Source organism: Anas platyrhynchos, chromosome 2, assembly GCF_047663525.1.
Source record: "Anas platyrhynchos isolate ZD024472 breed Pekin duck chromosome 2, IASCAAS_PekinDuck_T2T, whole genome shotgun sequence".
Taxonomy (NCBI): domain Eukaryota; kingdom Metazoa; phylum Chordata; class Aves; order Anseriformes; family Anatidae; genus Anas; species Anas platyrhynchos.
In genome coordinates, this window is record NC_092588.1 from 69,271,216 (window position 1) to 69,288,181 (window position 16,966).

The 16,966-nt window shown below is 45.4% G+C and overlaps 1 protein-coding gene across 3 annotated transcripts in view; it reads left to right on the forward strand.

Annotated features, from left to right (window-relative positions):
* The first annotated feature begins 14,634 nt into the window (after nt 1-14,634).
* The window catches only part of GALNT1 (polypeptide N-acetylgalactosaminyltransferase 1), an 81,317-nt gene continuing 78,985 nt past the window's right edge, over nt 14,635-16,966 (forward strand). For all 3 annotated transcript variants that reach the window (XM_027451792.3, XM_038174758.2, XM_038174759.2), the window contains exon 1: nt 14,635-15,088. The gene's annotated coding sequence lies outside the window, so the exon portion shown is untranslated. The remainder of the gene's footprint in view (nt 15,089-16,966) is intronic.

Genomic DNA, 16,966 nt, shown 5'->3' on the forward strand with positions numbered 1-16,966 from the left:
AGCACTTCAGCTTATGTTTCTATAATCTGTCCATCGTGACCTCAAGGTCTCTCTACCAGGGTAGTACTGGTCAGCTCGCTGTATTTTTGAAATTTGGACGGCTTTGTTCTCCTGTGTATCTTTTTTTTGCTTATCTACATCGAATTTCCTCTTGCCTAATTACTAAGTCACGTAAGGTCTCTATGCAGTTCCTCATTACAAGCCCTCACCTCCACTACCCTAAATCATTATTTAGGAGGGGATGCAGTAACAAGAGCAACTTTTGTTGCCCTTTCTTGTTTATGGACACAATGAGCAGCGTAAGTCCCAGCACAGATCTCTCTGGGTAATATTTACTTTCCTAACTCCTGTAGCCATCTATATAATTTAAAATATATATTTATTTATTTATTTTGACAAGTTACCTGTCTGTGTGAGAACCTTCCTTATATTTTGGCCGGTGCTTAGTTTCTTTAAGCCTTCTGGAAATCCAGATACACTGTATCAATTAGATCTCCACTGTCCACATGCTTGTGGGCATCTTCAAAAAATATGACTGCAGGAGAGAATGATGATTCTCTTTCACATGAGAAACTCTATTTCCTTCACCAAACACATTTTTTTTTTTTAAGTTTAATCGCAGCAATACCTTTCTAGTTCTGACCCACAGATTTGCTGTGCTTTTAGATGTTCAGAATACAATGATTTCATCATCCGTGTCTTCGTTCTTGGAATACTGAAATGAATGCATTTTCCTGCTTGAAAAAAGAGTTTGATGAAGAACATTGTTAACAATGTACTGTTGAGTAAGTCATGTCAGAGAGTAAACATATTTGCAAATGCATTTGAAACTTTTCAATAGGCATGATTAGTATTTAAGCAAACCAGATTCTTTTGCAGCACTGTTTAGTGTTTTATTGCTGAGATTATTGACCAAAAAAGTAGGTTATGTCAGCCTGTTGCCATGCCTTTTTCATCTCCTAATTTGTAGTTGAGTACAGCTCAGCAAACGGGAGCGAGAGCAAAGAGAAAAAGTAGCTGCAAGTCAGAATTGTGCTCGTCTCTGCATTAGGTGGGCATATACAGCCCTTTGCAAACAGGGAATTTTGCAAACGATTTCATCGTGTGAACAGGCCAAGATCTCTGCTCCTCTGAATGAAGAGGAGCCCATCACTGAAAATGCAATGCACGGTATTGTGTAATTAAACATGGTGCATCTGAGTACTTCTCAAGGTTTTTCCCTTCCCCCAATTCCTTCCTTCCTCCACCACACTTCTGGCATGGGGGTGTGTTGCTTCCTGTCGCAAATACTAAGTGCTGATATGAACACAAGATAATGTCTTTATCACCTTTCATCTTTTATGATTGTAAGCAAATGTTTGCTTTACTATTTTGATTTAAAAAAAAAAAAAAAAAAAAAGTAAATCATTTAAATTCCTCTCCTGAAAGGATCTAAGGAATCTGTCTCCTCCACCTAAGGATCTGGGAATGCATACAATTATACCTAATAATTTCACCACTGTCAGATTAGATTGATTTTTAGTCACTTTTGTGCAGATTAGATTCAGCTCAGGTGCGCAGAGTGAAAGAAGGTGCATTAATCCACAGTGGCATTCTGTCTCTCCCAATTAGCGGGTGCTGAGAGACGTCAGATACTGCGAGTTGGATTGCGTGGAGCAGTTCTGTTCTCCCATGGATTTTGGTAAAGTTAAGGAGGTTTAGGCCTTCAAAGGCAACCATCAGCAACCTAAGTGTCTGGCCTTCAAAAAAAAAAAAAAAAAAAAAGCATGAAAAGTTAATGGAAATAAAGAATATTCCCAGGCAGCTTTAAAGGCTGGGGACAAGTGATGGTTTTTAAACTGAGGTTTTGAGGGAGAGTGTTGTTTTTTTTTAATTAAATCTCTGGAATGTAAGCCTGTACTGCACACATCTTTGTGTAATCGAACATGTCTGTCAAAATTGTGATTAGGATTTGTGTGCAAGTTTGCACAGGGTGGTTTCTCTGGTGCTGCATAACCTCCTCTGACGTGTGTGTGTTTCAGTGTTGCGCTGAAGGTCACCCACTATTTTCTTCAAACTGCATGTGGTCAGGCCATAATTTTAATTATTTTCAAAGCAATAGTACATTAGCATTACAGAAGTGAGTAGCGAAGGACAAAGTACTGGAAAATGAAGTGCAAATAAATGACATTGCAATGTGTGCATGTCTTCTGATTTGGCAGAATGAATGCTGGCAAGGCTTTGCTGTAGCTCAAAGTATATGTTTATTGCTTAATTATCTCAGTTACTGAATATGCTCATTGCATAATCTGGGGAAGCAGTAATTGAGTCCATTACTGTAGATAAACAATTGCCAATTTATAGTGCTTCAAATAAAATAATCTTGACTGTAAACAGATGTTACAAAACCTAAAATATTGATGCTATCTTACTTTTACCATGATGAAATCTTAAGTGATTTTCTTAATGTGCACCCTGCCAATATTGAAAATTGCCATTTTTTTTTCTTTTTATTTCTTTGACAAAGGACTCTACTCCAGTTATATTAGAATATTATTGCTTTTCACACTTGTCTTAAATTTTGTCAAGCTATTTTGTTGTTGTTGTTGTTTGTTTAATGTTGGTATTAGCTAATGTCAAGAAGCCAGTTCTTTTTAATAACTTAAGAAGATTGGCTTTTGATTAAATGAGAGCAATTCGGGATGCAGTTTTAACTGGCGGAGCAATGATGATTTCATAGGCATGTAGGCAGTTTTCAATCTCCTACTTAAAAGGTGTAATAGCTCCATCCTCTTTGAGGAATATTTGCATAAACCTCAGTTTAGTGTTAAAACAACCAAAAACAAACAAACAAAAACCCTACCTGGTAGGAGCTCAATGTCAATATCAAAATATAGGTTTGAATACCTAGCCAGACTATTAACCCACCTAATCCTGAAGCAGTAGTCAACGTCAGTTTTCCCACTTTCATAAAGCATTAGCGGGTTAACACTGTACATAGGTTAGCAAGAGGGAATTTTGATAGAGAGAGATTTGAATGTGGATTTATTTAACTGGAAGTCACGTATATGCACGCACAAACATATATATATTTAAAAAAAGAAAGATGAAAGTCCTATATACATTTTTATAGGTGTGTGTGAGTGAGTGTATATGAAAAGTAACCCAGAGGGCTCTCCTGCTACCATTAAAGTTTTGCTGTTGCCTACAGTAAGGCTGGGTACGTGCCTCCTGTTAGGCGGAATTATTCTCCCAGTCTCCAGGGGCAATTTTGTGTCTTGTGTCTGCAGAATGAACTTGATCTCGCAAATACTTAGCCCAGAAGTGTTCATTTAATCTTGGAAGTAGTCCCACTGAATTTAATGATCCCTTAGATGGTAAATTCTTTGGGGCTTTTATTTTCCTTTCTGCCTTATTCAGTGGTAAGCGCAACCTCCATTAGCTTTTACATTAACATCTACTGTTACTTACAGTGAAATGCTTTCAGGTTTTGGCTTCAAAATGATAATTCAAACACATAGGCTCAAAATCCACGTGGCAAAAGACAACTGTTAAATTAGAATTACTCCAAAATTATGTTTGAGTAATCGGAGTTGCCTCTGTGAAATTTTGAGAGGTACTTTTTTGTGTTGCTGCAGGGCTCGTCTGATTTGGAAAAAAAGTCTTAAAGCCACGGGGAGTTTAGAGAGGGGAAGGATTGTGGACCGTGGATAGTAAGTACTCCAACCTGCTGATGAACACCGATAGTCAAGGTAACTCTGGCTTGTGTTGAGAGTAAATGCAGAGAAATGCAGCTTTTGTTAGCTCCAGTGGCGATGACCAAAGGTATCCGACCTTTTCCCACTGGGGTCCCCTGAAATCCGTCCAAGTCACAGAATCACAGAATCACAGAATTTCTAGGTTGGAAGAGACCTCAAGATCATCGAGTCCAACCTCTAACCTAACACTAACAGTCCCCACTAAACCATATCCCTAAGCTCTACATCTAAACGTCTTTTGAAGACTTCCAGGGATGGTGACTCCACCACCTCCCTGGGCAGCCCGTTCCAGTGCCTCACAACCCTTTCAGTAAAGAAATTCTTCCTAACATCTAACCTAAAACTCCCCTGGCATAACTTTAGCCCATTCCCCCTCGTCCTGTCACCAGGCACATGGGAGAACAGGCCAACCCCCACCTCGCTACAGCCTCCTTTAATGTACTTATACAGAGCAATAAGGTCACCCCTGAGCCTCCTCTTCTCTAGGCTGAACAAGCCCAGCTCCTTCAGCCGCTCCTCATAGGACTTGCTCTCCAGGCCCCTCACCAGCTTCGTCGCCCTTCTTTGGACCCGCTCAAGCACCTCGATGTCCTTCTTGTAGCGAGGGGCCCAAAACTGAACACAGTACTCGAGGTGCGGCCTCACCAGAGCCGAGTACAGGGGGACGATCACCTCCCTAGCCCTGCTGGTCACAGTGTTTCTGATACAAGCCAGGATGCCGTTGGCCTTCTTGGCCACCTGAGCACACTGCTGGCTCATATTCAGCAATGGTGTTCTTCCAACTAACTTCACCAGCTTTGGATTGGCCTTGTCTTCTGCATGCTTCCCAAATCGCACTCCTACAATGAGCTTCCTGAAGGCTGGATTTGGTCGGTAGACCTGGTGAAGCCTGACTGTATATTTATTAACGTATGTATACTTGAAGCAAAATCTCATTTCCAGATAACTGAGACATCATTTTTTCTTCCCAGATGGTTTCAATGTTTAGTTTTAGGGCAGAGGACAGTTTAACCTTGCCAGAAGAGAGTTTGTAAACTCTGTAAGTACAGCGATTTAGTCAGAACTGCATTTCTATTCTGGTGCTGTAAAACGATGACCCGCACGGCCCAGAGCTCAGCGTGGGGCCGACACCGCGCGACCGTATCGCTTTAGCAGCACACTTGGGAAGAATCCCTGGGAAATGGTGCATGCTTTTTTAGGTATTTTTATCTTGAGGGTTGCTCTGCTAGCATCTCACCCTCTGATTATTTTCTCTTCTTAGAAAACAAAAAAAGAGAGGGGTAGGAGATGGGAGGAAGAGACAGCAGTAATAAATACAAACGTAGCCAATAAACCCAAGCTGGTCTATTATTGCAACGAGAAAATAAGGTGAGATGAGTTGATTTGTGCATTGGTTTTCACTTTAAAACAGTGTTTGAAAGGCACGTTACCTACTGCATTGGTTTTCATGTTAAAAAAATTGTATTCTGGCTCAGCAGTGCTGTCAAGAAGTACAGTATGTCCCACCTCATTAAGTACCATCTTTTTCCTCTCCATCTGTCTAGAACAGCAGGAAAACTAGTTTTCAAATGGAAAAATAATCAGTTTTGTACATTTCCTTTCTTCACCTCTGAATCTGTATTAATCTAAAAATATAACCACATTTCCAGGGAAGTGCCTCTGGAACAACAACCCCAATCAATGTGCAGTGCAGGACATCGGGAGCTGTTGTTTGGGATGAGCAAGGTGAGCAACCGTGAGAAGTGAGAGCCCAAGCGAAAATATATATTGGCCCCGTTAGGGAAGGAAAAGCTGCTTATTTAGTAAAAATACAAGCTGTGGTTGATTGACAGCAGAAGAAACTTAGAAAGGGAGGCATTTCCTCCTCTCTTCGGATATGTGGGCAGGAGCTTGCTGCTCTTTGCGCGTTAGAAGTGCTGTGCTTTATGCCTTAAAAAGCACGGTCTGTATGGAAGTAAATAACTGTGAAAGAGAAATGCCCTGGAGGTTATTTGATTCATTACAGGCAGCCCTATTCAGATTAAGGGCCTTGTCCACCATAACCAAAGTGTAATATTTGCTTAGCTGAGTAGACAGCACCAAGCTACAGGTGCTCGCTTTTCTGTCAGAACAGAGAACTCCAAAACCCAGGGAAAAAAAGAAGAAAAAAAAAAAGCAGCAATACACTGCCTGTGTTTTCAGGTAAGAGCTTTCATGACCGCTCAGCTTCAGGGAACTCCAACGTCCTTCAGGTTAACGTGGTTCTCCTCGTGGGACACGGAGCGATGCCCTCTCCTTATCCTTTACAGCAGCCACCCAGGGGTCCTGCAAGAAATCAATTTTAAGCCTGCATTGTCTTTCTGGTGAATACTCCCGAAGACTGAATGGGGGGCTCTGATTAAACCTTCCGCTTTCAGAGACCTCAGATCGCACCGATAGGCTTCAGCTAGATGGGGTGGCAATGATAGCGAATGAATAAAACCAGGCAACTTGAAAAGGTCACCCCTCTGCAAAGGCAGAGAGGGTGGCCGTTTGCAGAAGTTGGCTGCACACGAGGCTGAAGTCCCACATCAAAGGTTGAGTGGAAAATTGTATTTTGCAGCTGAGGTAATACCAGAGGATGTGTAACAGTGTGTGAATAAATATTGTTTGCAATATAAAAGAAGCAGCTCTTTTTAAGAGTAAATAAATACAGATTTAGAAAAAAAAAAAGCAAATAGGCTGGCAGGATTTACTGTCTGCATCCTAAAACATTTACACCTTTAGTAGCATTGCAGATACTAAAGGTAAGAGATCTCGGCGTGTGACGAAAGAAATCAGCATGCAAATCAGTTTGACAACAAGCATCAGTTACCAATCTGCCATTAGGTGAAGTTTAACCATCTGAGAGTAATGAAAGCAATGTTCAGGGGGCACAATTTATTGTATTCTGGGCTGTGTGTGTGTGGGGATGATGTCAGGAGCTGAAAGGGTAACCGAGCAGACCACGGGCAGTCCTGCAGTCAGGGAGATTTAACACTCACTCTGCGAGGCAGGAGTGTATCTTAGAGGAAACAGGGTTTCACAGAGCCTTCTCTTTGTCCAAAGAAGGGTATCTATCACTATTTTGGAAACGCTGCTGCTGTGCTTACCCTTCGACCCTGAGGGAAGCAATGAGCAGAGAGGCAATGCCTGGGGTTCAGCAGCGGGCAGGTGAAAGCACGCCACCAGGCACCCCACGCTGGCTCGGTCAGACCCACAGGTCCCTTCTTCATCCCACACTGCTGACATCCCCCAATTGTCTCCTCGCCATAGCTTCAAGGCCCCAGTGGGGCTCGTGGTGTTTGGGTGCTGCATTAAGCACTTTAAGCTCCCTGGAAATGCCGACTTGCCCAGCTCTTTGCTCGCACACATCTGCTGCTCGCGCACGCCGAGAAGCTCATAGGCTTTTCCCTTTTGCATGATGGGAAACCATCTCCGAAATGGCACTCTGGAGAGTTAAACCTTTTTTTAGAGCGGGCTGGAGGAAAAGAAAGGTATGAAAATAGATTCATATCAAATTAAATACATGCATTTACTTTAAATGCTGCCGTGCTTGTCTTAGAGCATACGCTCCAGCTTTTTCTCCTCTGCTCCTAAGGGTATAGCTCCCTGCTTGCACAGTCTCTTTGCTTGCTACATTTGATGAAATAATCTCTCTGTACTGTCCACCTGTGCTGGGTCCTCTGAGCAAACACCTAAAAAAGATCGTGGCTTAGTCTTAATTTAGCATCAAAGGGAGCTGGGGGAAAGGGAGGGGACGTTGCTGTGGCTGTGTAAGAGGGAAGAAAGGTTTTCTCCTGGGTCCACAGCGTTACCACCCAGGCAGAACTATTTGCACGGCATAAAGGAAGGGTTAAAAAAAAAAAAAAAAAAAAAGGTGCAGGCAAGTCACAAGGTGGCAAAGGAGAAGCAGCTCAGCAGCCCAAGCAGCCCTTGCTTGTTTTGTCCCTTCCAAGCGGTGCTGCTCAGGCTGCGGCAGCTGCTGTAGCTCCAGGGCTGAAGCGGCAGCTGCCGAGCACTGCCTTGAGGTGCTGGATTTTGTGCCTCTGATCCCTCCGTGTTGGCCTCATGCTCTGCTCCGGTGCACTCGGCTCCAGTGTGGGATTTAGGAATCGGACAGCGAGCGTTAAAACTGTTCTAGATGGAGCGGTTTTTATCCACTTTGTCTAAAACCAGCGCATCTCTGGAAGGGAAGCAGTGAATGTGCGAGCAGCAGAGATCCTGGCGGCACAGCAAGGCGAGCGAAGACTTGTCCGACTCCCCTTATTACCCAAATATCTGGTGGGTGGGTGGGTGAAGGATTTTATGCTTGCCTGTACTTTGAGACTGGGGTGTAGAAGGGTTTAAGACTAAGAGCAGAGCTGTAAGAACGTTAGATGATCTCATAGTACTTGAAAATCGTGAACAAGAAGCCTGCCCGGTGGATTACTCCTTGGTTTTACAGAAAAGCCTCTGTATACTTCAGATAAATTATTAGACCCCGCACACGTCATCCAGCTGGTTCCAGAAATCAAAACCCTGGGGAAAGTCTACAAATCCATATAGTCTGGACGGGACCATAAGGGAGGAACTGAATTAAGACATAGCGGTGACGCTTGCCTTTTGCTTTTGCCAGCAGCCTGTGTGCCTACAGAGCTCATCTGCAGCAATTATGGCCAGTGCGTTCCTATTAAACACGTGCCTACCTGGAGACCCAGCTGAGAATGGCCTACGGGATTACTGCCTCTGCAGACCTCACAGAAGAGAAGTGAACTGCAAATCACCTCTGTATTGGAAAGAGAAACCAACCCGAAGTTCAGCTGGAAGCAGGGGAGGTGCCACCCTGTGTTTGTCCTGGCCCCTGTAATCTCATCCTGGGCACCCACTGGTGGGGCTGTGGATAGGATACGAGGCTAGAAGGACCTTTGCTCTGACCCAGGCGAGCCAGTCATGCAGGCGAAACTCATTTGTAATGTCCTTTAGGTACGTGGTAAACATGAATAAGTCGTTGAGTTGCAGTGGGCGTTGACCATTTTAAAACCTTAATTGGGCAATAAAACTTGAATCTGGCTTATGGGTGCAGTCCTCTGGCTGGCAGTAATATGTGGAAATGCTAAGTGATGCATACTTTGCTGCAGGAATGCCAGCCTAATGGGAAAACCTACCAGGTACTTATTAAGGGCTTGTTCCACCTGAGAAGTAAGTGGGTAAGTAGTGCGTTTTTACCACATCAATCCACTTCCTTTATCTGCCAGCAATTTCTTCTGAAGCTTGTAACTGAAAAAGAAATGTTGCTGCTCTCTTCTGCTGCTTGTGCTTCACAAGCCATATATATAATAAATAGTGCTTTTTTTTTTTTTAACACAACTGTTTATTAAGTTCCAATCGCTGCCTCCGATAGGAACTCGCTGAAGGCAAATGGTCTATTCAGTTGTCACCGAAGGCATAACTCAGTGATGCAGTGTGTCTCTGCGCTGATGAATTCAGCCTTTTTTATTGTGGTTAATCTACGGTGTGCGGAGGAGACAGCGCCTTCGTTTTGCAGACCTGTCTGTGGGAAGCTCACTTCCCCTCCTTTGCTCTTCTGCATATGGGTCTATTTATTGCAGACACCAACCGGATACAAGGTTGGAGCCTGTCGGTGACACTTTTGCAGTCCTTTTTCACAAGGTCCCCATCTCTATCAAGCAACTGCTTTCAAAGTGGCCTTCGGCACCCCCCACAAATTTGCCCTGTTTCACGTTTAGCAAAAACCAAGATCGCTGACCCACTGTGTTAGCAGTGCTGGAAAATAATGAGAGCTAGATGGAACCAGCTGGGAGATAAACCTGTGACGGGCTCTGATGTGAAAACATTTAGTATCTGCTCTCGCTTTAATCACTTACTGTTTTTCAAGCCAGTGACAAAAACATCCTGCTGAAATAGGAACGCTGGGATCCCATCTGCAGGAAGAACGAATGTTATTAGACAGGCCTTACTATCATGTAGACTCAACAGAGTACCAAGCAAACATATTATTTGCTGGTTTTACTGTTGTTTTTAAGACTGCTTGAGAAAAGTTGCTTTAACTGGGCTTATAAACTTTCTAATGGCTACATAAAATTATATCTCGTCTTTGTTTATCCATAGCATAAAGCTACTCTGATAAAAATAAAATAGGGACTTCATCTTTTAGAGGTTTACTGTACCTTTATGTTGCCCTCAGGCCGCTTCTATTTTTCTTGGAAGAAAGCTCATTCATATTTCTTCCAGCATAAGACCAATCCTTTTCTCTTTGTAAAGGCTGGAGCTGTTTGTGATAAACCCCCAGACCTTCGGGTCACATGTACGTTTGACTGAAATGTAATAGTTGTTTTGTGGTCTAAATGCCCACATTTTGTAGCTGTGGATATTCACATCGGATTAAATATTTTGTAATATACTGAAACATTTCATTGTTGTGCCAGAAATATCCTAGAAACACAGCACTCTTCTTTTTTTTTTTTTTTCTCCTGTAATACAATCTTAGAAGTATCAAAACAAATTATGACATATGGAATAACAGCAGGCTGTGTAAGAACCTGTAAGAATATGCTCCAGTTTTAACATAGATGGAGATGGAAGCACTTTTTAAAAGTTTTTTTTTTTTTTTTTCAGGTATAAAACATTTTGAATATTGCTGTTTAGTCTGTGAAATGTTTCTATTTGGAAGCAACCTTGTTTGTTGGCAAACTTGGTTTAAGTCCTCCTGGATCTCTGATGACCAAACTGACAAGTTCACCAATGCTCTGATGTTGTCCTAAAGCTTGTTTCAATAGGAGAATGAACAAAAGTAAAGGCTGAGGACTGGGATTTGAGAAGCTAACTCACGATGAGGAACTAACACACTGAAAATGGTGGGCTCCAGTGGTTTGCCTCAGTAGGTCAAATAGGGAAAGAATAGTATCAGTCAAGATGGATTTTAGGAATATTAAAAAGAAAAAAGTAAAGTAAAGTTCAAGAGTCACCAACAGCATCCTCTTTTACCAGATGCTTTCCTTAATGGTTCATGGACTGGTGCAACTCCCAACCCTTCTTCTCTGGTACAATAGAGAGCAGTAGCAGTAGCACAGTGTGACTGGTGTTCTGTTTGGACAAACGTAGTACCAAATTCAGTAATTACTAGGTTGTCACACTGGTGGGATATCCATAGGGCTAGGCTTACCCAGTCCAGTCTCACTGTTTTTCTTTCCTTAGCTTTCTCCCCACGTATTTAACAGTGTCCTAGTTCCAGTCTGATACTGGGAAAGGAACAGGGCGAAGGAGAGCAGTTCTTCCTCCCTCTTTTCCAAAGAAATAGAGCAAAGCAGAAAAGAGCATTGCACTCTTGGGCTTCGGGAGAATCTATGGGAAGTGAGTGTGCTGGGATCCTTGTACCCTGAGAAATGACAAGGTGCTCTACTTTCTTCTCTGGGGAACCAGAACAGATCCCAGCCATTCCCGCCTCCCACCCTTACAAGTGAAGTGAGATCACAGCAGCCTTGAGGGTAGAAACTGGTTCTTGAAAGTCAACTTCTTGTGTTTTTCTTTCTTTCTTACTTGCCATTCATCCAAAAGAGCATTTTCATCACTGTCAAGAAAAATTCACCCAGTACAGCTGCAGCTCTTTTGGAGGAAATCGATGGTATAGGTGAGGTGTAGAGAGATTACCTGCTCATGTTTGCTAGGTTTGAGCACATGACCTTTACCCATTTTTACTCGTTTCATGTCATTGGGAGAAATGGAGGACATAAAACACTTTCTTCTTGTCTTGGCTGGAGGAGTAAAAAAAAAAGGAGTTTAATAGTCTTGGATTCTGGAGTGGAAGTCATGTGTGGCTACCGCTCAGATGGCACTTCAGTTCAGGAAAGGTAGTGAAAGTACTTGCGTTGGCAATTGTTTTTTGGGTTATTGAGAGCAGCAAGTTGAAAAAATAGAAGAGAAGAGGATACGGGGGATCCCAGCTGACCATGAGAAATCAAATTGCTTTAAAAGAAAACTGATTACCAGACATATTAAGCTTTAATCTTATTTGCAGTTAGTAGCCCCAAAGAGAATGCTTTGTTGGAGACCTTCCAAGAACAGCTATTGCAGACAGCTTGTAAAACAAAGACAATCTGATGGAAATAATGCAAATACAGTACAATGTTTGCTATAATAAAGTTAGTTTATGACCCTCTTTGTAACAAACTCAACAATAAACACCAGTTTCTTCATTGGCAATTAGTTCTAGAGGGACAAACACTTCCCCAATGTTGACGTGAAGGCCGTGTTTACATTCTTCTTTTTCCAGAGGTGATTGTATCTGGTATGTAAATACACTTTTTATTTCTAAGGTTGTTTTTTAAGAGCACCACTTAAACGCCGAATAAGTGCAAAATGACCTCCATTATGGCAATTTTGGTCACTTGCTTGCATTCAGCTCAAATGGGATGCTGCTTCAGGTTCTGAGGCAGCAAATTGCCAGACCCTGATACAGTTACCCGCTTAAGCTGAGGCACAATTTAATGCCAGTCCTGTCACGATGGCAGCTTCCAGCTGTCATTGTGACACTTGACCACTCTATCAGCATGAATTCCAGTTACATGTACCCTGTCAGTGGTGTCCTGGCCCCAGCTGCCTCCGTTTTCCTTGCAGGTAGCCTGAACTTGAGTTCCTCATCTGCCATCAACCTGGCGGCTCTGGGACTTTCCTAGGAAAGCTCATGGGCCATTTTGTCCCCTTCAGTTCACCTTCCTTCAGCTGCCAGCGGGTTTCCCTCTGCAGCATACAAGCTGTTTGTCCCTGGTCTTTTGCGGTCTTCTGGGCGCACGAGAGGAGTGGCACAGCTCGGCCTTAAGCTGACTCAACAAACACGAAACCAAAGCGAGAAAAATCTAATTTATTTTTTTTCCTCCCCAGGCATTGTGCAGTATGTACGTTACCCAGAATAATTTGCGTCTCATGAAATCAGAAGGATAGCAGTGACTATAATTACAAAACAGCACAAAGATTTTTAAAATCTGTTTATTCGTTCTTGTGACTTGAATTTGTACATATATGAAAAGATCCCTCCAATAATAATTTTACAGAGTTGATTTACTAGTGCTGCACAATCCATAAACCTGAATCTCAATGCACTTCTCTTAACACAAAAGCCATAAACCTAGTCCTTAAATTATAGACTGCATTTTTGAATGTACGCTTACTCCAAAATTACATCTTTTCATCTGCATGGTTTAGTGAATTCATTTCACTTCTCAAAGTGTCTTTGGCTGTATCTAGAGGTTTTGCATCGACTTTTCTTTTTCATGAAGCTGATAACATTTTTGCTGAGGGAGTTTCCCAGACTTGGTCGCAGTGCAATAGCACAGATAATCAGGGTGGCATAAAGACATTCCACCAGAGGGATTTGGGCTACATCCTACGGCATCAGCAGCCATCAAGGAACAAGTGTTAAGCTGCTTGCATATGGTAAACTGCTTGCATACAATAAATCATTCTTGCTAAAACTGTGAGCGTAAATTGGAAACACGCAGTTTTGGCACAGGAAAGCCTGATACTTCTTATATTATCCGGCTGTGTATAAACACACTCAGGCTCATCCCTCAGCCTATAAATGCTAAATGAAGGCAGCTCTATGGCTCTTGCACGGGTGTGCGTTCCCTCTGCGGGGGAAGCGGCCTGTCATAATGCATGGTCCCCAGTGGATGTGTGTGCCTCTTCGTCCCGCTTGGTATTTTCTACATGCGTGTTGCCTCTGTCACCTGACTGCAGTTTTAAGCATTTGTCGAAACACACTTTATCTTACCACAAATAGGCAAACTGTTTCAACCAACGTTCGGCAAAGCTGCTCCTGGTGTAATGCCCGGCTTATCTGGGCAAGACATTTCCCCCATTTCCCCTCCTCAGGAACCCTCCGTCTGTGTCTGTCTCTGAAGAATCGTGTCACTGGTTTTGTCTTGGAGAAAGAGTATCCCAGATGGGTGCCTGAGAAGTCTGAGTGCCTTTATAAAGGCTCAAGCCAGGGGAGTTTTAGGTCTGGATGTTAGGAAGAACTTCTTTACTGAGAGGGTTGTGAGGCATTGGAACGGGCTGCCCAGGGAAAAGGTGGAGTCGCCATCCCTGGAGGTCTTTAAAAGATGTTTAGGTGTAGAGCTTAGGGATATGGTTTAGTGGAGGACTGGTTAGTGTTAGGTCAGAGGTTGGACTCGATGATCGTGAGGTCTCTTCCAACATAGACAATTCTGTGATTCTGTGAAGGTGTTTTCAGGGGTGGCGAGAGCAAGTAGCATGTATGCAAGGAGAGCTGGTAATAAATCTTGTGGTTAGATATAAAAAATCCTGTATGCATGGTGGCTGCTGTAAATGCTTTTTGGGTGAAGGACGAGAACCAGTCAGTGGCTGAAGAGAAGGATCCCAAAGGGGAGCAATCGGTGAGGGCATCAGCCCCGTTCCCTGCAGGGCCATGGCAGCAGCGCGGCAGTGTTCAGCTCTCAGCTATGTGTTTGCCTGCACACCTTCGCTTTTTTCCTTTCTCGGTTTAAATTGTACCTACAACACATGGTTGGGTTTGTTTGTGAGGAGCACAGCGTGGTTCCTGGGCTCTGTGAGCAAGTCTTTAAGGATGTGACAGTGACACCTCAGAGATGGAGTTTGCTTGTGGAGGAGACCCAGCGGAAACTCTTGCCGGCCAAGGCACACCAACTTTGACCTATAAACCTTACGATTTGCGACAACACACCCCACACAACTCCAGCCTCAAAAGATTTTATTACTGCCGCTTCCAAACCCGCCTCCCAGCGGCATTACACACCCGGGGGGGGGATGCTCCCCCCACACGGGGCCCGGCGCCTCATGGCCCCGCGGGGCTCCAGCCTCCCTCCCTGCCTCCCTCCCTCTCCCTCCGCCACATCCGGGCCCGGCGGCGGGGCGGAGCGGGGCCGGGCGGGCTCCTCCTGCCGGCCGCCCCCTTCCCTGCCGCCGGTGATGGAGGCGCGGCGCTGAGCGGGGCTCGGCCACGGGCACCGCCGCCGCTGCTGCTGCTTCTGCTGCGCGCAGGGCTCGGGGGATGCGGAGCGGGCGCCGCCGGGGGACCGCAGCTGCCGGCTCCGGGGTGCTGAGGGAGGACGAGGAGGAGGCGGCGGTGGCTGCTGCTGCTGCTTCTTCTCCTCCTCCTCTTGCTGCTGCTGCTCCGCCGGGCTCCGTCTGACCGCGCCGCAGGAAGAGCGGGGCCGAGGCGGCCCCAGCCCCAGCTCCAGCCCCAGCCCCGGCTGCGCCACGGCGGCGGCGGCGCCTCCCCCACGCCGCCGCCGCCGCCGCCGCCGCCGCTGCTGCTGCTGCTGCCCGCAGGCAGGGCAGCGCCGGGCAACCCGCGTCCCTCCCGCCTCGCCGAGGTGAGTTCCTGCCCCAAAAACACCCTAAAAGCCCTCCGCTATCCCCCCCGCGTCCCGCATCCCCGGGGGTGTGCCCCCGGCCCCCTCCTTCCCTGCCTGGGGTCGTGCCCCAGGAGCTGTCAGGCTGTGGGCTTGTGGAGTGCGGGTGTGGGAGCACAAAGCGGGTTTGGGGCGGCAGCTGCCGGGAGAAATAACTTTTATGGCGAGCGAGCCGGCACCTGGTGCCTGTGGGAGCGGTGCTGGCACCGCAGGAGCTGTGCAAAACCCAAGCCGTGCGCCCGCTGCAGCGGCGGAGGGGACCGTGCACGCCTGGAGCACCTCAGGACTCGTCTTTCTGCCAGATACAAAGGGCTGCTTATGCTGGAGAAAGCCTTGGGCTTTGCTGGTGCCAGCCTCGTCGCTTTCCGTGGCTTGGAATTGGGTTCCTGTCCTCCCCGGAGTGGTACGGGTAGCGCCGAGCTCGCTGCGTCTCCTCAGGCTTCCCACCGTGTTGGTGGGAGCACGTCGGGGAGAAATCTCCCTGAGGTGAGTGTCGGCAGGGAGCTGGTGCGCTGTGAGCGTCTCCAGGAGGTGATCCAGCTGGCACCTGGCAAGGACGCCGCAGACGAGCCACCCTTGAGATCAAGGTGATAACACCCAGGCTGTTACAGGACGCTGCCTGGCTTTTCCCAACTGTGGCTCTGTGAAGGAAGACGCCTTCTTCCTTAATTTGGAGCGTGCCGGTTCAAAAACTGGCGTGGAAATGTTTTACGAGCAGCATGTGACAGCCATTGCCTGCCTGGTGCTGCTCCCGGACAAACATCTAGCTCCCTTCTTCCCCCTGCCCTCAGTCATCGCGGGCTGGGTTTGTTAGAGCTCGTTCAGCAATCAGCTATCAGCTGTATATCAGCTATACGGGGGAAGAACGGAGGTGCTTCAGCGTGAATTTGAGTGCCAAGCTGCTGCCTGGGTAAAATAGTACCCTGCTGTCTTCTTGCTGGAAGAACTTCCTTCCTCGTCTCTGCTGCCGTCCTTTCTTTGTTGCATGCGTGTTGGTCAAGCTGCACGCCGGCTGTAAACTCGTGAAATATTTTTCTTTCTTCTGTCACAGAAATAGCGTGGTGTTTATCTTTGGGTTGAGAACAAAAAGTAGCTCCAGGGACACTCGCCTAAAAATAGGATCCTTCCAAACACTTAGCTCGGTTGAATGTAATTTAAATTAAGTGTAGCTCAAGAGACAAGAGATTCTTGCAAGATCTTGCATTTTGTATTTTTAGAGATCTCAAGTGCACGTGGTAAGTCCCAGAATATCCACCTGGGACAGAAGTTTGATTCACCGGACTGAAACGTTATGGTCTTGGTGCTGCTGCCATCCTCAGCCTGTTTCTTTCAGTGTGGCCTACAAAACAGAAGGCACTTTTTGGGGGATGAAAACACCTTTTAGCACCTGGAGTGGTGCTGCTGGGCATGGGGCTCTTTCATGCTTATGAGCCATTTGCTTTGAACAAGAATTCCTGAGTGTTTTTGTTTTTTTTTTAATTTTATTTTATTTGTGTTAAACTGTGAACTGAAATCGGGAGCAGTGCTGAGCAATTCTGTTGTGGTAGGGCCTTACGCTGATACCTGACAGCAGCAGAGGTGAATCCTTACTTGGTGCTCCCCACACCTTAGTGCCTTTCTTTCCCTGCTGGCAGATTCTGGGTTACAAAGGCACACTGTAGAAATCACTTCGGAAATTTATGCATTGTCTATCCCAGAATCATAGCTCTGACCTGCCTCTTAGTCTTTCAGGTGTAAATTTCCAGTCTGTTTGTTGCTTAGTCTGCTAATAACTACTTATATTTTCATGTCTTGCTTCATTATTCTTTATATTACCAGTACTAATTTCTAATCTCTTCA